Source organism: Rhincodon typus, chromosome 31 (assembly GCF_021869965.1).
Source record: "Rhincodon typus isolate 14 chromosome 31, sRhiTyp1.1, whole genome shotgun sequence".
In the NCBI taxonomy this organism is placed as follows: domain Eukaryota; kingdom Metazoa; phylum Chordata; class Chondrichthyes; order Orectolobiformes; family Rhincodontidae; genus Rhincodon; species Rhincodon typus.
Window position 1 is genome coordinate 15614719 of NC_063362.1, and position 18718 is coordinate 15633436.

Below are 18718 nucleotides of genomic sequence, written 5' to 3' on the forward strand. Positions count from 1 at the left end.
CATATTCAAAGATTGATAAAAGGACAGGAGAACATGTCAGTGCTGGTGCTCTGAAATTGTGCTTTCTCCCACATTTTTCCCACGAAATAGCTCTGCAGATTTTTCATTTTCTGATAATAATACAACACTCTTTTGCATGTTTAAAGTAAAGCTGCCACTACCATACACTCTGGTAATGCATTACAGATCCAAAAAAACTCACTTATTGCATGGGAAAGATGTTCCATGTCACTACTGATTCTCTGGCCAAATGCCTGTACTTTGTACCCTCTGGTCTCAATCCTTCACCAATAAGAACATTTTGCACTATAATAACTTATTGGAGTAGCACTAAGTTTAATTAAGCCCTGCTATTCCAACAGTCATCCCAAATGTGAACAGGTGATTAAACCTATAAATTGCCCAATTCTACCCAACTGTCTAATTCAGGTTGGAAGGCTACGTACATCAGGTTTCCCCATTGAAAGAAAATAACTATTTATTGTAGTCAAGCTGTTTTTAAAGCCAATGGCAAGATAGATAAGTTGAATAACTAATCTAAATCTGTATGACTTAAACTTTATCCTTTTTGAAAAATGCCTTTCACATATACAGATGTGGGAGGAGATAGCCTAGAGATATTACTACTCCAGTGATAATACAGAGACCCAGATAATATTCTAGGGTCCTGGATTCGAAGCCTTCCATGACAGATTGTGAAATTAAAGTCAATAAAAATCTGGAATTAAAGAACCTAATGATGACCATGAAACCGTTATCAGTTGTGAAAAAAAACCCACCCAGTTCACTAATGTCCTTTCGGGAAGGAAACAGCCGTACTTACCTCGTCTGGTCTACATGTGACTCCAGACCAGCAGCAATATTGTTGACATTGGCTCTGGGCAATTAGGGACAAGCTCTGAAATGGTTTGCCGAACCAGCAATGCCCACGTCCCGTGAATGAATATAAATAGTACAAACAGAAAAGTAACTAGCCACTACAGTCAGAGGAAAATCTTTTACTTCAGAGGAAGAGAAAGATTTTTGCTTTCTCTTCCCAGGATGGAAGTTTCTGCTACATTTTCCACACACAAACTTGTAACCACTAGCCCAAGAACTAATCAAGGGATTGTGCCTATGCCAAGTGCTCCTGAACCCGAAGCAATTGATGCCAATTGAAAAGCCAATGCAAATACTGTCTCTGTGCAGGCTTGTCAACGTAAATTTGTCTGGACCTCTCTCTCACACTGCTTCAATAAGGAAACTTTGCATGTTATATATACGCAAAGTGCTCCAGTAATTTGTTTTCAAAATTGCAAAAAATCTTAGTTTCTTTGTTTAAAATAGTATTATTTCCAACTTTCAGTCCAAAAAATTAAGTCCCTTCACAGACCGCTGCTATTCTGTCCAGATCCCTCGTGATTTTGAGCACCCCTATCAAAACTCCACTGCAAGGAAACAGTCCAAACCTCTCCAAGCTTTTTATATTGATGAAGTTCCTCATCCCTGGAACTATTCTCATGAATCTTTGCTGTATCTTCTCTCATGCAATCACAATCAACATAAAGTTTAGTGTACAGAATGTTGAGGTTGAACCAGTATAATTATACAGATTTAATACAAGCTTTTCATTTTTGTGCTCCAGGACACTAGTTAGGAAGCCAAAGATGCTGTATTCTTTATTAACCACATGCTCAACCTACTGTACCACTTTCAATGAGTGATTTATATGTACAACCCAGGTCCTTCTGACTCCCTTCAGAATGGTACCCTTTACTTAAATTTTCCACAAATTCTGCACTAAAGTTCAGCTGCCATTTGGGCACCCTTTCCACAAACTTGACAATGTCATTTTTAAGTTCTCTACGATCTTCCTCATAGTTCACAATACTTCAAAGTTTTATTCCATCCATAGATATTTAAACGGAAAATGTCAAAAGAACATGATTTAAAACAAACCACAAATGACTACACTACCCATTGCTTAAGCTTAAAAGTCAAGCCCCATTTTTATCAAGCCTAAAGCACATCAAAAACAACATAATGGCCCGTCTTCTGTTATCTTGCATTGTATACAGGAAGTCAACTGCAACTGCAGTCTTCAAATCCAGGCTTATAGAATAGGCAAATAAACCAGAGTCTTTAGGCATTAAATTGCTAAAACAAATGTGGTAATTTACATTATAAAATGTCAGCAAAGGAATTTGTTATGGTAGACCTTGACAGCGTGGCAAAAAACATGACAACTGGAAATATGATTTGTAGATTAAAAGTGTATGCAGACTAAAAAATTTATTTACTAATCAGTCTGGAACAGAACTGCAAATGGGAAAACAAGGATAAATTTATTCTTCAGGTGAACCGAAACTGGAAAATGAGAAAGCCCTATCCAGAGTACATAAATTCTCTTCCTATTTTAATGCCACAAATTCTGCTTTCATTTCTGCATGTTCATTTTATATTTCCATGCCCAGTGATGGCCACTATAGGGGGCTAGATTACAGCAGATGTAACACAAATAACATCAGTACAATCATTCTAGGTGGCAATACAAAAAATTTAACCCGCAACTCTGCCACAACTGTAAGAAACAAGGTAAGAAAATTTTGCCTGTAATACCAGCACAGTCTCTCAATCTTCACCACAAAGCTTCACAAAGAAAAGCCACTAAGAATATCAGTAAGGTTTAAGAAGGTGATTGGCATTCCTGAAATCAAAATATAGGTTTTCTTAGTATATTCAGAAGATAACGGACACCAGTTAAGGAAACAGAAGTTTACACTTATTCACTTCACTAACAAAGTGAGAGCAGAAAATGGGTACTCCTGGTAGGAACACTTTTGTGCAGATTGAAAAGGAATATTAATACTATTCAAATGAATCACTTACATCTCTTCATATTTTGGACTGAAAATTAAGGAAAAAGGCAAAAATGAAAAAATACTGAGAATGCATTATTTATATACATAATTAATTGCATTGAAGGTTTGGGAGTTTCAGACAGTCTGAACAGCAAAAGACTGAATGACGTCAGCTACAAAATTCCTTCCATAAATTTCTCTGTGCCTATCTTTCCTTATAATGCTCCTATAATTTACCCGAGTTTTTGGTCATGTGCACAAATACCACTACAGTGTAGATCAATGTCTTTTTTTTAAAATCCAATTTTCTTGTGATGTCATTTGGCCAAGGTGAGAAAGAATGACCAACATCAATGGAATTATACTTCTGTAACAGTCTGGAATTCAAAGAATCATGGAATCCCTATGATGTAGAAACAGGCCATTCAGCCCAATAAGTCCACACTGACCCTTCGAACAGCATCCCACCCAAACCCATTCCCCAATCCTTTCCCTGCAACTCTGCATTTCCCATGGCTAATCCACCTAACTTACACACCCCCTGGACACTATGGGCAATTTAGCATGGCCAATCCACCTAACCTGCACATCTTTGGACTGGGGGAGGAAGCCGGAGCACCTGATGGAAATTCACGCAGACACGGGGAAAATGTGCAAACTCCACACAGACAGTTGCCCAAGGGTGGAATTGAAACTGGGTCCCTGTCACTGTGAAGCACCAGTGCTAACCACTGAGCCATACTGGAAATTCCAAGGAAGTGGGGAGAAATTACAATCAAAAGGTAACTGAAGAAAGGTCATTCAGCGAACAATGTCTCTCCTGGTTCAGCTGTCTCCTAATCACTTGCGACATTCCATTACATTAAGGGTTCAATATAAATACAAGTTACTGTTGTGCTAATCTCAAGTAGTATTGACTCCTTATTTAGGTACAGTTCTACAAATAGTCATCCTTCTGTAACTAACTCTCATGATGGTCATTTGTCAGATTCAAGCTGAAATATTGAGTATAATCAAAATCTCTGGCTGCAGAGAGTATCATTCCTTAAACATGATCTCATCTTCACTCAGAATCCACTAATAACTGGCAGGTAACGAGAAATAAGAACCATTGTCAATTTCTCTTTCCCCAAGGCAGGGATACTAAGCTGTACAGCAGACCTTTCATACTCCTCTTACATGTCATTTTTTATCTCACCTCAGACCAGCAGGTCAAAATTTTGAAGAGTTTAAGAGTTTATTTATTACCAACATCAATTCAGGGATTTTTTTTGTGTTACTTCAAGATCCAACTTTATATAAACATTTACTTACAACATGCCCAAAACAATAAATAGTCAAAAACTGATTACAAGACATAATTGCATCAAAGGAGCTCAGGTCATGAAGGTCATGACAAACTTCACAAGAGATGCTCACGTAGTTTATAACTGTCAACAGAAGCAAAGCAAAAGTGCAGCACAGAAGTCTTTTTTTTTGTAGAGCTTATAAAAGTAATTTTGTTCAGTTATCATAGTTATTCCTGGTTGTGGATATCAGAAAAACAAAAACAGGACACTCCATGTGACCAGAGTGTAAATTTTGTTTACAGTAACAGGACTGTGATACAAGTACCACAATCTGGGACAGCCAAAGCTTGAAAATTAAATGGTTTTTCACTTTTAACATCAAACATTCCGAGTTAAAAGCACAGGAAAATATCCCTACTATACTATAACAATGCTTCCTCATCTCAACAATCAGGAGGACAACCCCCAATGCACACATCTATTTACCAAACTCACTTACATGCATGGCCTCCAAGAGCAAATCAGTCAATATGGTATTAACTGATACATAATTACTGACTGTTTTGCATTATGATTCACATCTGCTAGAAACATTACAGAAATTCATTTCACAGGTGCCATTTCAGAATTGCATGCTATGTTTTAAAAACTTTTGAATTCCTTTTTTTCCTTTGGTCCATTATTTCAAATTTGACCCTTATACATATATTTGGATCTCTATTAAAGACTTGCAAACAATGAGTGCCCAAACCTCGGAATTATATTTTCTCTACATTTTTCGACAACTGTTGACCAATAGACATGTTAATTTTCTTGCAGCACACTAATAAAACATTTTCTGCAATTATAGCACTACTTTATTTAGGGATGCTGATCTTCACAATGGAAGTTAGACCTTTAAAGTATGTTCTTTTTACACGGTGGCTCTATTGAGCTTTTTCATCCATCTACCAACAACAAGAAGCAATCATCTTACATTTCTGACTCGGACAAGTTGATTTTCTCTTTCTCCAAATATCTAGAAGATTGTTTTAAGTTTGCCCAGAATAAATACTGTACTACGTTTTAATAAGTAAAAATAACAATGTAAAACTATGAAGTCAATGCAACCCAAGCACATGCTTTACAACAGTGATAAATACAGACAGCTTTAAGGACCCCTCTTTCCTGGCAGTCTCATGTTCAGACTGTGCTGTCATACTTTTGTATTGTCCATATGTAAAAGATGCACGAAAGCAACATTAAAACTGTGGAGAAAGTAAGAACTGCCGATGCCAGAGTCAGAGATAACACAGCGTGGAGCTAGAGGAACACAGCAGGCCAGGCAGCATCAGATGGTATACCTTCCCCTCCTCTCTCTATTTTTTTCAGAGCTCCCTTCCCCCTCCCCCATTTCTGAAGAAGGGTCCCGACCCGAAACGTCAACTTTCCTGCTCCTCTGATGCTGCCTGGCCTGCTGTTTTCCGCCAGCTCCGCACTGTGTTATAACTAAAACTGTGGATTTCACCTGGGAGTTATGTAAATTGAAAGAAAACATAAAACACGAACTAAACAGATTTGTGTGCGTCTGAGAAAATTTAATAGAGGTATACCTGAATACACCTCACTACAAATCCAACTGTGCCCAAAATACACTGTATAAAACAGAAAATGCCAATAAATTTGCATATATCTGTTTAAGTTATTGATGAATTACTACACATTTAAAACTTTAAATCAAAGCATCAAAGTCACTGACAGCATAATGGCAGATCATACCAAACGGGACTACTTCAAAACTCAGGAGAGCTCTTGAAATCAACACTGAGCTGTACAAGAAATATTTTTCAATAATAAAGCTCCACTTTGCAGCAAAGACCATCAACTCCACATATTAGAACTTTTCTCTAACAATATCACTAACTCGTTCAGAAAACTTCCAAATTCTATCACAAGTTGTAGTTCAATAAATAATTTGAAAGATTTTTATTTGCCAAGTAACTATCGATTATTGACGTATATCTTGCATGCTGACTGCACCTGCTGCGTCAGCTTTTTATTTCCTTCACTCAAGAGATGTGGGCTTCATCGACTGGGCCAACAGTTTATTGCTCATCCCTAATTGCCCTTGAGAAGGTGGTAGTAAGCTGCTTTCTTCAATCGCTGCAGTCCATTTGCTAATTCTGTTCCAAGATTGTGAATAGAACACTGTTGATTGTATAGAAGTCACTATTGTCTGTTATAATTTCTCACAGATATTGAAAATGGCAGAAAACCAAGGATGACCAAAACTTGAAATAATAACCAGCTACAACAAAGGCAAGAAATATTAGTAGATAGTGTAACAAAGTAACAGTTCAAACTGTTTTGTTCTGCCAAAGTCCTGCCTAAAGGATAACAGAACAGATTTTTTTTCCACATTTTTTTTTACTTATCTTTATTTATCATAACAATATAAACAGAAAAATCATGATAATTTGCCTTTACCCCATCTCATCAAAAGGGTAGATAAGTAGCAAATACATTTTACCAACTGGCAATTCTAAGAACCAAGGACGACTTGCCCTCCAAACATGTTATGGTTGTTAAGGTTTCATGATAAATCCAAGTAAAAGAAATATATGGATTAATGGATCACACATGGACTACATTCTGAAACTTGTTGTTTATTAAAATGAATCCTCAATGGAATTCGAAGTGTTGAATGGTTAACTCTGAAGGAATAATGAATGTCTTACTGACAATTTTGATTTAGACTGCATGAAAGTTGGGAGTGGGGTGGGGGCAAAACCAGATACTCTCCAAGAGGTGTGATAATAGGAAACCATGTTTGCGTTCTGTTCAATCTGTTCCATGTACTATAACATTCAATACAGGCTAGATATAAAACAAATTGACAATATTACACAAGTTCAGCATTCCAATTTTTTTTTTTTTAAGAAAAGCCATTCATCCATAAATTTATTTCTTAAATTATATTCAACAAGATGCATGATGGTTCATCAGTTAGCACTACTGCCTTACAGCACTAGGCACCCAGGTTCAATTCCACCCTCAGGCGACCATGTGGAGTTCGTGTATTCTTCCCGTGTCTGCCTGGGTTTCTTCCCACAGTCCAAAGATGTGCAGGTTAGGCGTATTGGCCATGGGAAAGGCAGGGATACAGTGATAGGGTGGGCTGGGAGTGGGAAAAAAAAAGAAAAGAAAAGAAAAAAAAAAAAAAATCAGTCTGCTCTTCAGAGGATCGGTATGAACCCAATGGGCCAAATGGCCTGTTTCCACACTGTAGTGATTCAAATGATTCTTTGAGATAAGAAAGCTCCAAGACCCCTGAAGTTCAAGTCAATTGGAAGTTAATTCCTGGGTTATTCTTGTACTTTTCTCTCCAAATCTTTGCTTTATCAGACTACAAACTTCTTTCTATTTTTGTTCTCAGCATCTCCTTGCAAAAAAAAACCTTGTTATGCTACATAGATATCAGTTTCATGCTGATTCTCCTCTTCCTTAAACTGAGCAAATTCTCTCTTGTGCACATACTGTTATTAAAAAAGTTAACATGCGCAAAAAATTTAAATTTAAATTTAAATAATACGCTGCTTTTTGATTCTTCTTTTGGTTTCTAAGTTTAACTGAAAAATTTGAGAATAAGAAAACAAACATCCAAGTGATTCCAGTCTCAGCATCCAATTGAGCCACATCTTTATTTTGATTTACATTGATAATATCACATAATGAAAGTTATGCAGCGTAGAATTCTAGTTTCCATAGTATAGGAAAGATGTTGTTAAACTGGGGAGGGCGCAGAACAGACTTACAAAGGATGTTACCGGGACTGGACGGTTTGAGTTAGAGAGAGGCTGAATAGGCTGGGGCTTTTTTCCCCCTGGACTGGATGTTAACGGGGGAACTTGTTAGAGGTTTACAAAATCATGTTCCACAGGGATCGGTCCTGGGTCCTCTTTTGTTTGTCATTTATATAAATGATTTAGGTGAGAATATAGAAGGCATGGTTACACATTGCAGGGATTCTATAAGTAAATTTGCAGATGACACCAAAATTAATAGCATAGTAGACAGTGAAGAAGATTTTCTAAGATTACAAAGAGATCTTGATCAAAAGGGTCAATGGGCTGATAAATTGCAGATGGAGTTCCATCTGGATAAATACAAGGTAATGTATTGTATTTTGGTACAACAAACATGGGTAGGGCTGATACAATTAATGGTAGGGCCTTGGGTAGTGTTGTAGAACAGAGGGACCAAGGGGTTCAGGTACATAATTCTTTGAAGGTCGCGTCACATATAGACAGGGTGGTTTAAAAAAAAAAGTGTTTGGCACTCTTGCCTTCATTGCTCAGTCCTTTGAGTACACGAGTTGGGAAGTCATGTTGAGGTTGTACAGAACATTGGTGAGGCCTCTTCTGGAATACTGTGTCCAGTTCTGGTCACCCAGTTATAGGAAACACATTAGTAAGCTGGAGAGGGCTCAAAAGAGATTTACCAGGATGTTGCCAGATATGGAAGGTTTGAGTTATAAAGAAAGGCTGGATTGGCTGGGACTTTTTTCACTGAAGTGTGGAGGTTGAGAGGACACTTGGCAGAAGTTTATAAAATAATGAGGGGTACAGATAGAATAAATGGTAGTTGTCTTTTCCCTAGGATAGGGGATCAAGACAAGGGGACACATTTTTAAGGGGAGAGGAGAGAGATTTAAAAAAAATACATGAGGGGCATGTTTACACAGAGGGTGGTTCGCATATGGAATGAAATTCCTGAGGAAGTGGTGGATGTGGGTACAATTACAATGTTTAAGAGACATTTGGATAAGGACATGAATAGGAAAGGTGTGGAGGGATATGAGCCAGCAGCAGACAGGTGGGACTGGTTTAGTATGGATTAGGTTCAGAGTGGACTGGTTGGACCAAAGGATCTGTTTCTGTGCTGTGTGACTTTACCTTCCAAAAGGCATGCTGTGATTGTAACTGGAACTGAAAGGCTTCAGTGCCCCATGGGAGTTAGGCCTCAAAGCCAGAGATACTGGCTGTCTGATACACCCAATTATGCAGCAGCATAGTGCACTTCATGGTGCAAAACAAAATTATACTAAGACATAAAATCATATCAGATTCTCAAATGTATCATGTGCGCTCAAGAAAACTAAATTAACTTGCATTTCAGAAATTATGCAAAGATAAAATTAGGCAACATAACAGCGCTAATATTCTACAAACCTTTTGTCAAATGGGCTCATAATCTTAATATTTCATTCAATGTTTCCTACATCTTTATTTCATGAAAAAAAATCAAGATGTGTGAAAAAAATACATAATGCACATGATGTGACCCAATAATAGAAACACTGACAAGGCAGCAAACTGAACTTGGTGGTCCAAGACTTGTTACAGCATTGTCTCCCCATCTGAGCCCTCCTCCACCCCCAAAGGCAATGCATCATTCTGGGTTGGATTCTATGGACATTAGCTGCCCTTTACACATTGCTCAATTAATCACTTCCCTTGTATGGCCTCCAGACCAAGATATTCCCATGCAGAACCCATCACATACTTCAAAGTGTGTTTGTGTATACACACACATGGAGACTAGAAGTCACTGGATTACAGTGAGAATCAGATATACTGTTAATTTTTGCCTCCCGGCCAGGGATCTAATTAAATCTCCCATACCGTCACATGGCTAAGAATAGCTAACCCAGCAGAGACTAAGATCACACTGAACATTCACGGCGGATGAGACATTCTCTAAGCAGTGCACTTATCAGATAGTTTTAATTTCACTCCTGGGACATTTGTTAAAGGTTACTCTGATACTGTCAAGTGCTGCAGTGATAACTTAAAATCGGGTTTAATCCACATTGGCAATAACTTAGAATTATCCAGGCACATTAAAGGCTCACATTCACACCAACTCTACCTAAAGCCCAAGTCAGATGTGAATGAAAATAAAATATTTCCTGGTTGCATGAACATGTAGTGTTTAAGTGTTCCCAAAATGGTCAACTTCATATGGATAACATATCAATTAACTATATCCATAAACCATATACCTTTTATGCATTTTCATTACTCACAGGCTGTTAACTGGAAATCATTTTATTGTCAATATCTGTAAGCATCAGAAGGCTTAATAATTAAATTCTGAAACTAAATACTTTTTCTGCAATATTCCTTATACATAGTAGTGACCAATGGCGGCAACATTGTTGAAACAGTTAACAGTGACACATCTGCAGCCACTGCCATTTCACAACTGTCAAGCTGGTCAAAAACAGGCCCTTTCCTCAAAATATGTTTGCACAGCAAATAATATCAAAACAGTTGGTTGTATAGTTTATCGCGACTCCTCAGATACTGAGGCAGTCCATGTTCAAATACAACAAGATCTGGACAATATCAAGGCTTTGGCTGACAAGTGGCGAGTAACATTCATACCATACAAATGTTAGGCAATGACCACCTCCGATAAGGGAAAATCTAACCATAGCCCCATGATATTCAATGGTGTTACCATCACTGAATCCCCCACTACAATTTTTTTTTCAAATAAGTGGAGCTACAGGATAAATATCTCAAAATTCCATCCAAAAATCATGAACAATATGATTTCATTTTTATTCAAAAAACAAAAAAAAAAAAAAAAAAATTGCTTTTTCCTAACACAATCTGCAATAGAAACCAATTATTCAAGCAAGGGAAATGTGACTAGGTGAGAATAAACAGCTCAATTGTCATCAGCTTTAAGGTTAATGCTGCTTCAGAACTTTACATCCATGGGGTTACCATTGATCAGCTCAACTAGACTCACCACATTAACAGAATGGCTACAAGAAAAAGTCAAAGACAAGGAGCAAAAACAGAAGTGGCTGGAAAAGCTCAGCACATCTGGCAGTATCTGTGAATAAAAAAAAAGAAAATCAGAGTTAACGTTTCAGGTCCGGTGACCTTTCCTCAGAACCTTCCTCCTCACCAGACCCTGATTTTTTTTTCTTCACAGATGCTGCCAGACCTGCTGAGCTTTCCTAGCCACTTCTGTTTTTGTTCCTGATTTACAGCATCCGCAGTTCTCTCGGTTTTTAATCAGAGACAAGGAACATTGTAGCATGTAACTCATCTCCCAATTCCCCAAAGCCTGTACACCATCTACAAGGCACAAGTTGAGAGTGTGTTAGAACACTCCCCATATGCCTGGATGGGCACAATTCCAGCAACACTTAAGACACTCGAAACCATTCAGGACAAAGCAGCCCACTTGATTTTGGCACCACATCCACTCCCTCCATCGATGCTCAGTAGCAGCAATGTGTACTATCTACAAAATGCACTGTAGAAATTCACCCAAAATCTTTTAGACAATAGCTTTTAAACACACAACCACTTCCACCTAGGAAGACAAGAGCAGCAGATACATTGGAACATCGGCAAGCTCTTCTCACCATCCAGACTTGGAAATGTATTGACACAGTGAAGGAATGGCAATGGGTCTAAACCTTGGAATTCCCTCCCCAAGGGCACTGTGGGGCAACCTACAGTACAGAGACTAGTAGTTCATGGAGTTACCTCACCGCCACCTTCAAGAGCAACTAGGGACCGACAACAAACGCTGATTGATGACACCCACGTCCCATGAGTGAATAAAAACTTTCATTTGTAACAATATCCCCATCCTCCTGCAACCTTTAGCTTAACTGGATAATGCTCCTTCCTTCCAACACCTCTCTTTCATTGTCATTTTCCAAAGGACTCACTTTGCATAGCTCACCTTTTAATTATTTGTAGGTGTCAGAACATCTTTCACATTGGCTTCTATTCTCACTACCGCTTTATCACTTCCAATGCCAGCCAAGAATTATTATTGATCTCCTATATGTTGCCCTTTGGTAGCACCCATAGACATAGCATATCATCACATCTATGCTGATAACACTAATTCTCCATCTCCACTTTCAACATGTAGGATTGCCACTGTGATCAGACCACTTGCCCGATATTCTTCGGGTTAGATGAACTACAATTTATTCCAGCTAAGCATTGGGATCAAGGCCATTATCATTTGGCCCCATTACAAATGGCATACTCTTGTCAGGCTCTCTCTCTCTCCAATCTGAATCACACTGTTTGCAATTTCAATATCCTCAACACCCAAGTGAGCATCTAACTGCATTTCCTATCTCCCACAATGAGTACCTACATGCACCTTCCAAACAACACTGGTCTCCAAACTAATTTCACCCAATTGCTCGAAACCTTCATTCATACTTTTAGCACCCCCAGATCTGATCAGTGTTTTCAATGTAAATCGCTGCTACTTGCACCTGATCCCAGACCAAATATTCTCATTCCATTATCAATTCCAATTTCGGTGACTCTCCACCTCCCTCTCTTCCTTCTTAATGTCATCCTTAAAACTAAAGCTTTTGGTCACACTTTAGTTTGACATACATTTCTTTCACTACTGGGCTGTTAAATGCACTATATATATTCATGTTATTGCTTTATGGGCCCATTTTTATACATCACTTACATTTTTTTCAGTTAACATTAAAAAAAAAAGCTCCACATAATCTGCAGTATTTGTCCAGTAAGAGTCAATATAATGTGACAAACTCATTTTTGGGGAAGGGACTGATCGGCTTGGAAACCAATAAATGCAATTTAAGCTGAACAAAACGTTGAATGTCTTTGTGTATTAATAATAAAAGAATACTGAGGTTACACTCCTTAAAAGTCAATGGTGTCCCTGAACATGAATGATGACTTATTCTTGAATTTTGTACACAGGCTTTCATAGGTGCAATCCTTCCACAGGTTTTGGAGGTAAGCCAAGCTCTCATTCTTTGATTCAGATTTTAATGACTTTGTAGAATCTGCTAATACATATTTCTATTTTTGCCAATTTTCTCTCAAGTGCCTCACCCAAATGCTCACCCATCAATTGAGAGCCTGAAAAACAGATTGTCAACAGATTATCCAATCACTCAGGGCATCAGAATTGAACTTAATTTCATCCTCATTAAATACAGTTACATTTTTGCATTTTTACAAAGATCCAAGGAGGAAAAAGTTTGGCTACTTTTCTACACTTCTGATGTCAAGAGCTGCTCCAGCACTTTAATGCTGCATTGGCTGATATCAGCTAACCCAAAACAGAATGAGAATGAAACTGTATACCGTCAATGGTTCAGACAGGGGTATTTTAATACATTAATCAATCAAGATCAATTAGTGGTCGCCATACTACCACAAAATCGTGGATGCTTTGGAGAGGGTGCAGAGAAGGTTTACCAGGACGTTGCCTCGTCTAGAGGGTTTTAGTTATGAGGAGAGGTTGGATAAACTCAGATTGTTTTCATTGGAAAGATGCAGGCTGAGGGGTGACCTGATAGAGGTCTACAATATTATAAGGGGCATAGATAGGGTGGACAGTCAGAAGCTTCCCAGCTCTCCCGCGGCCAGGTGGAAAGGTCAACTACAAGAGGGCACAGGTTCAAGGTGACAGGGGGAAAAGTTTAGGGGAGAAGTGTAGGAAAATTTTTCATACAGATGGTGGTAAGCACCTGGAACGCACTACAAGTGGAAGTGGTGGAAGCAGGCGCACTAGCAACTTCTAAGGCATATCTTGATAGACACATGAATGGGAGGTGAACAGAGGGATAGAAACTGCACATGAGCAGTGAGTAGAGGGTCTAAACAAGGATTAGAATTGGCCGAAGGGCCTCTTTCTGTGCTATATTGTGATGCAAGACTAGTTTTCTAGGTTGCTGAGCTGGCTATCATCAGTGAAGGTGGAACTGCATGCCTTTTGTCCAGGGCCACACTCATCCAGGTCCATTACACCATTACTTAGTACCAAAATGTTTCTATCAAAAGATTGTGACTACCACTACAAAGTAAACTGCTCCACTACAATAGAAAAATATCAAGCTCGATATTTTGTATTCAATGTATATTTCATACATATTGCAGAGTTGTTAGCAGTCCCGTGCAAAGCTACAGCAAGTATTGAGGACTTCACCCTCAATTGTATTACAGTCCTTAGCATTCTGTCACACCAAGGACAAGATAATTCTTTTTTCAAAAAAAAAAGCAAACTGAAGTTGACAATGCAGTTCTAAGACACAAAACAGTTCAACAGCCTATAAAGTGCTAAAACTGCAGCATTCCACCACCAACTAAAGAAATTCATAAACCACACTGTAACCAACCTTTATCTGAAGCTTTAGAACATGAATCAAATTAAAACAAGTTTTGAAGTTTTCAAAAATGACATTTCTGATCAGTTTGCACTTTGTTTGGTAAGAGAGGAGCAGTGCAAAGCAAATGCCGACAAAACAAAAGTTACCAATTTACTCATCCACACTATTAACCTCACTTGCTGCTTTAAAATTTTATATCTGACTCTAAAGCAAACTGTACAGGGCATAAACTTCCATCTCAGCATGATGATATGGGGAACATGAAGAGTGGATATGGGAATTTGATCCTACACTTTTACAATAATTATTAGTGTCATATTTATTGTAATCAAAATTTTCCACCACTCGATACAGCTGAAATTTCCACTTGCAGCTGTACGAGCTTCATTGCAATTCCCGTCTCCTATTTGATATCGGTGATACAGAAACAATTTACATTGGTAAATTGGGAGCAATGCCAATACTCTGTTACTCTCATTAGCCTATTTGATAACTGCTGTATTGTGTCAAGAAGGGCAAAGACACCCACGTAGAAATCACTGCTGCAGCAACCAGTTCCATGGTCTAGAATCGAATTTTTAAATCTACAGAATCTTTTATAATCCTACAGTTAAACAAGAGTCATATTTTACTAATATCCACGAAACAGCTACTTTTGAATGAAAATACGTTTTACAAATAAACTTAATTTGATTGATCTCAGCACCATAAAGCTTAAAGAGAAAAAGCCAATGGGGCGATCAACCATGGTTCCGATTAGGAAATGTGGACACTAGAGAGGTCAAGAGTGCTTGCCGTGACAATCTCATTGTTCTCAGTCATAGCTAACATTTGAACAATGAATTGTTGACCAAGTTATCAAGAGGTAGTCAGTTCCTACAAATGGCCAAGGGAAATCAGAATTTTTAGAACCGGAATTAAGTTAGGTCAACTCATAAAACCCTGAGTAGATGACCATATATTAACCCATAATGAAATGGCACTCCAGTAAAAGCGTCATCACCAACCCATCACCAAAAGGACTTCTTTCTTCTCCAATTATTTCAAGTGGGCGTGGTGGGGAGGCGGGGAGGCGGAGGAGAGAGAAGAAGGAGGAACGAGGAACGAGGAAAACTTCACACCACCAACATACTTTCAACAACTATACGTTATGAATCTAAAACATCTCGTCAACTTCACAGTAACATACAAAATCTACTTTCAAGGTTCACGGTGCAGTTATCATCAAGGTTGAAGGCAAATGAAATAGGGATTAGAGAACACCAAGTCTGGGTTTTTAAAGAGTGCAGGAAGGCAGGGAAACCTGTGGGAGATGAGAAGTTCCACAGCTCCGAAGCCCAAGGAATAAAATTACATAACATCACAAAATGGAAGAGAATCTCATAATGGGACATACAGCACTTTGAAGTAGTCAAAAAAGGGAGTTATTTTTCCCGAAACCCCCCAAGCAATTATCATATGGACAGTTTTTTTTAAGAAGCTTTTCCAATTCTGATGAAAGCTCACAGCCCTGATATGTTGTTATTTCTTTCTCTGCACAGATAGTGCCAGAAAGTATTTCCAACAACGTGCATCTTAATTTCAGATTTCCAGCATCCACAGTATTTTCCTTGCTGGCTCGTGTGCTTTATCCTTGGACTTGTCACAATAATTCCCAAACATTATAATGCAGTGCTTCAATAACCACGATTTCTTTAATTTCCATAATTACCATCAACACGAAACAAAAAGCATGCTCAACATTAGTTTCAGAGATATTTTTGCTTCATTTCATTTCTCCATGAACAGCAGTGATGTAATTACTCGGTACTAAGTTTCCAGAGAATAGGTGAAACTACAAAAAGGATTCCTTGAACTAGAGCTTGTCTGAAATAATGCAGACTACCACTGAATATTTGATTCATTTCTCTTGTTATCTTACAGAAATACTGTAAGCTGTTCCAATGTTAGAACAGTGTGAGGAAATTGCTTAAAAAGCAATCAGGGTCTTTGAGTTTGATACCTGGTCCTTCTGGTGACTGAGAAATTGATCATTTAAACAAAAGCAAAACCAGCAGCCAAGAGTAAAGAAAAATTCTGGCAGCCATCAAAACATTCCTTGTCATACGGCACTGATATTGGTACAATTATTCTGACAGGAGTCCAAATCTTCAAGAAAGATAAATTATATACAGATACGACAAAAGTCTGTTTCCTGAAAAGCAGCAATATATTACATAACATATGGGCTCTTTTTAACACTATTTGCATCCACGTCATGTTACTTATGAGAGACATGCTGTGTATGTCAAACAGCACCAATAAAACAAAGAGTTAAAGTCCGTGAGAGTTTTATGTGCATAATCAATACAGACTTTTAAAAAGCTTATAAAAAGGTGTCCCTTTGCACCACAGCACACACAGTAATACACAATTTCAATGCCTGGATTGAAAAAGTAACATTTTCATTTCAAAAACTATTTTCTCAATTATGGGTTTGAGTGATATTTCTGTTTTTTTTTAAAAAAAAGTAAAACTATTTTTTTACTGACAAATTGATATGATAGGTAATCTTTGCTCTAGATTCTTGGGAATCTCCACCAACAATACAAATCAGACAAACCTACAAGTAACTTATTACATTTTGCTAAGTAATTTGCTTTTTTTTCATAACATATGCAAAGAATGCTTCAAATACTACAAATCTGTAAACTAAATATACTATTATATTCAGTACCTTACATAAATAACATGACTATAATTACAAAAGTTTACTTCAGATTACTATATCTTGCATGGAATTTTTTTCATTTGCACAGTGTACAAAGGAAAATTACAACCTGTTCTCTCATTATGGAAAGTCAACTTGCAAGAGATTCATTACATTTTCATATCTATCATTTTAAAGGATTAACATTTGAATATTTAAAAGTTCTGATATATATTTATTAAAATCATAAAATAGTAGATAATTCATACTGAAGAACAGCTTTTTACATAAACCTTTTTGAGATGCACTACTTTTCTCAAGTTGTACATTCAAAGAAAAACTTTCTAACAAGTTTATAAATTCTAGCAATGGAAAGCATGCAGAATGAATGTTCAGGAGCCTCATTCAACTGCCGTCCCTGAAATAAAATGACTGGAATTAATAAACTAAACTTCTCGTAGCAATTACTTTCTATACAGATTTAGATTACATTTGTTCAAACCATTCAATCTCTAGGTGTTTTGGGTTTTTTTTTGGTAAATTTGCATCCGAGCTGCAATTAAATCAAAATATGAACCTGAGGTTACTCTCGGCATGCCATTTTCCACTTGTCTGTAATGATCTTGCTCGTTATTTTGGACAATATTACTTAAAGTATTTCAATATCGGAGAGTGATAGAGGAGTTAAATCACTTTCACACCAGATCAACAATCTGTTACCGCCCTCTTGTGGATTTTACCGACATCAAATACCACACAACCTTATACATTTGATTTTATTTAAAATAATATTTTTCCCTTCTGTACAAAGTGACAGTTTGCTGAGATTAAAGAGCACACAGCTAATTATTCAATATCTGTAAAGAAACCATTTGTTCTTCTCTATACCCACACAGCTATTATTTTATTGAAGCTAAACCGTTTTTTGCTCAATTCGCAGCGCCTCACACCCCCTTGTTCTGTCAGATTTAGCTTTTTCTCGTCGTCCCGAAGGTTGTCATCACAATTAAAGATTAAATATCAGTGTTTTGTTTGCACACTGGAATTTTTCCCCACCCCCGCCTCTTCTACCCCTTACCTTCCGGCTTCTTTTCGGCAGCCATTTCAGTCCCCCACTTACATCCCTATACCCGGCCGCCGGAGAGACCGCCGCTCAACCAACCTTGAGCGCCGGGCACAGAACCCAGCCCGCCCCCGCTTCACGCCCTCGCAGTATCGCGCAGCCGATTGGATTAGAGGCACCGTCCCACCGCCCCTCCGCTTGTCGGATCGGCATACTATTGGTCCATACGCGGGTCAGTCATTATGGCGGAGCTTCCGGTTGTCGAGTTTGGTTGTGGCCGCCCTGAAAGGCGTTTGGCGTGCGTGCATGGACGTGAGGAGGTGCGCGTGCTCGAGTTCCCGCGCAGGGAAGGCTGCCGTGCATCAACGGCTCCTCTCGTGAGACTTGGAGGTTTTCAATCCCTCTCTCCCCGTCCCCTCTTAATCGGGACTGTTAACAAGGAATGTCATTCAAAGGACAAGATGAGCACCATCCTCTGGTTCATTTTGGAACTTCATCATCAGCGCCACGAAGCCTGGGGAGGAGATATTTATTATAAGTTTAAGTCTGAGATCATGTGTTACTCCTGACACCAGATTCTAAGTTTTATTTGTTTGGGAATAGAATCTAGAATGATACAACAGAAAGGGAGACCATTCAGCCCATCGT

At 38.2% G+C, this 18718-nt stretch overlaps 1 protein-coding gene across 1 annotated transcript in view; it reads right to left on the reverse strand.

Annotated features, from left to right (window-relative positions):
• LOC109933983 (calmodulin-binding transcription activator 1-like) overlaps positions 1 to 18196 on the reverse strand; it is a 1079584-nt gene extending 1061388 nt beyond the window's left edge. The window contains exon 1 of the mRNA XM_048614878.1: positions 18086 to 18196. The gene's annotated coding sequence lies outside the window, so the exon portion shown is untranslated. The remainder of the gene's footprint in view (positions 1 to 18085) is intronic.
• Between the last annotated feature and the right edge of the window lie 522 nt (positions 18197 to 18718).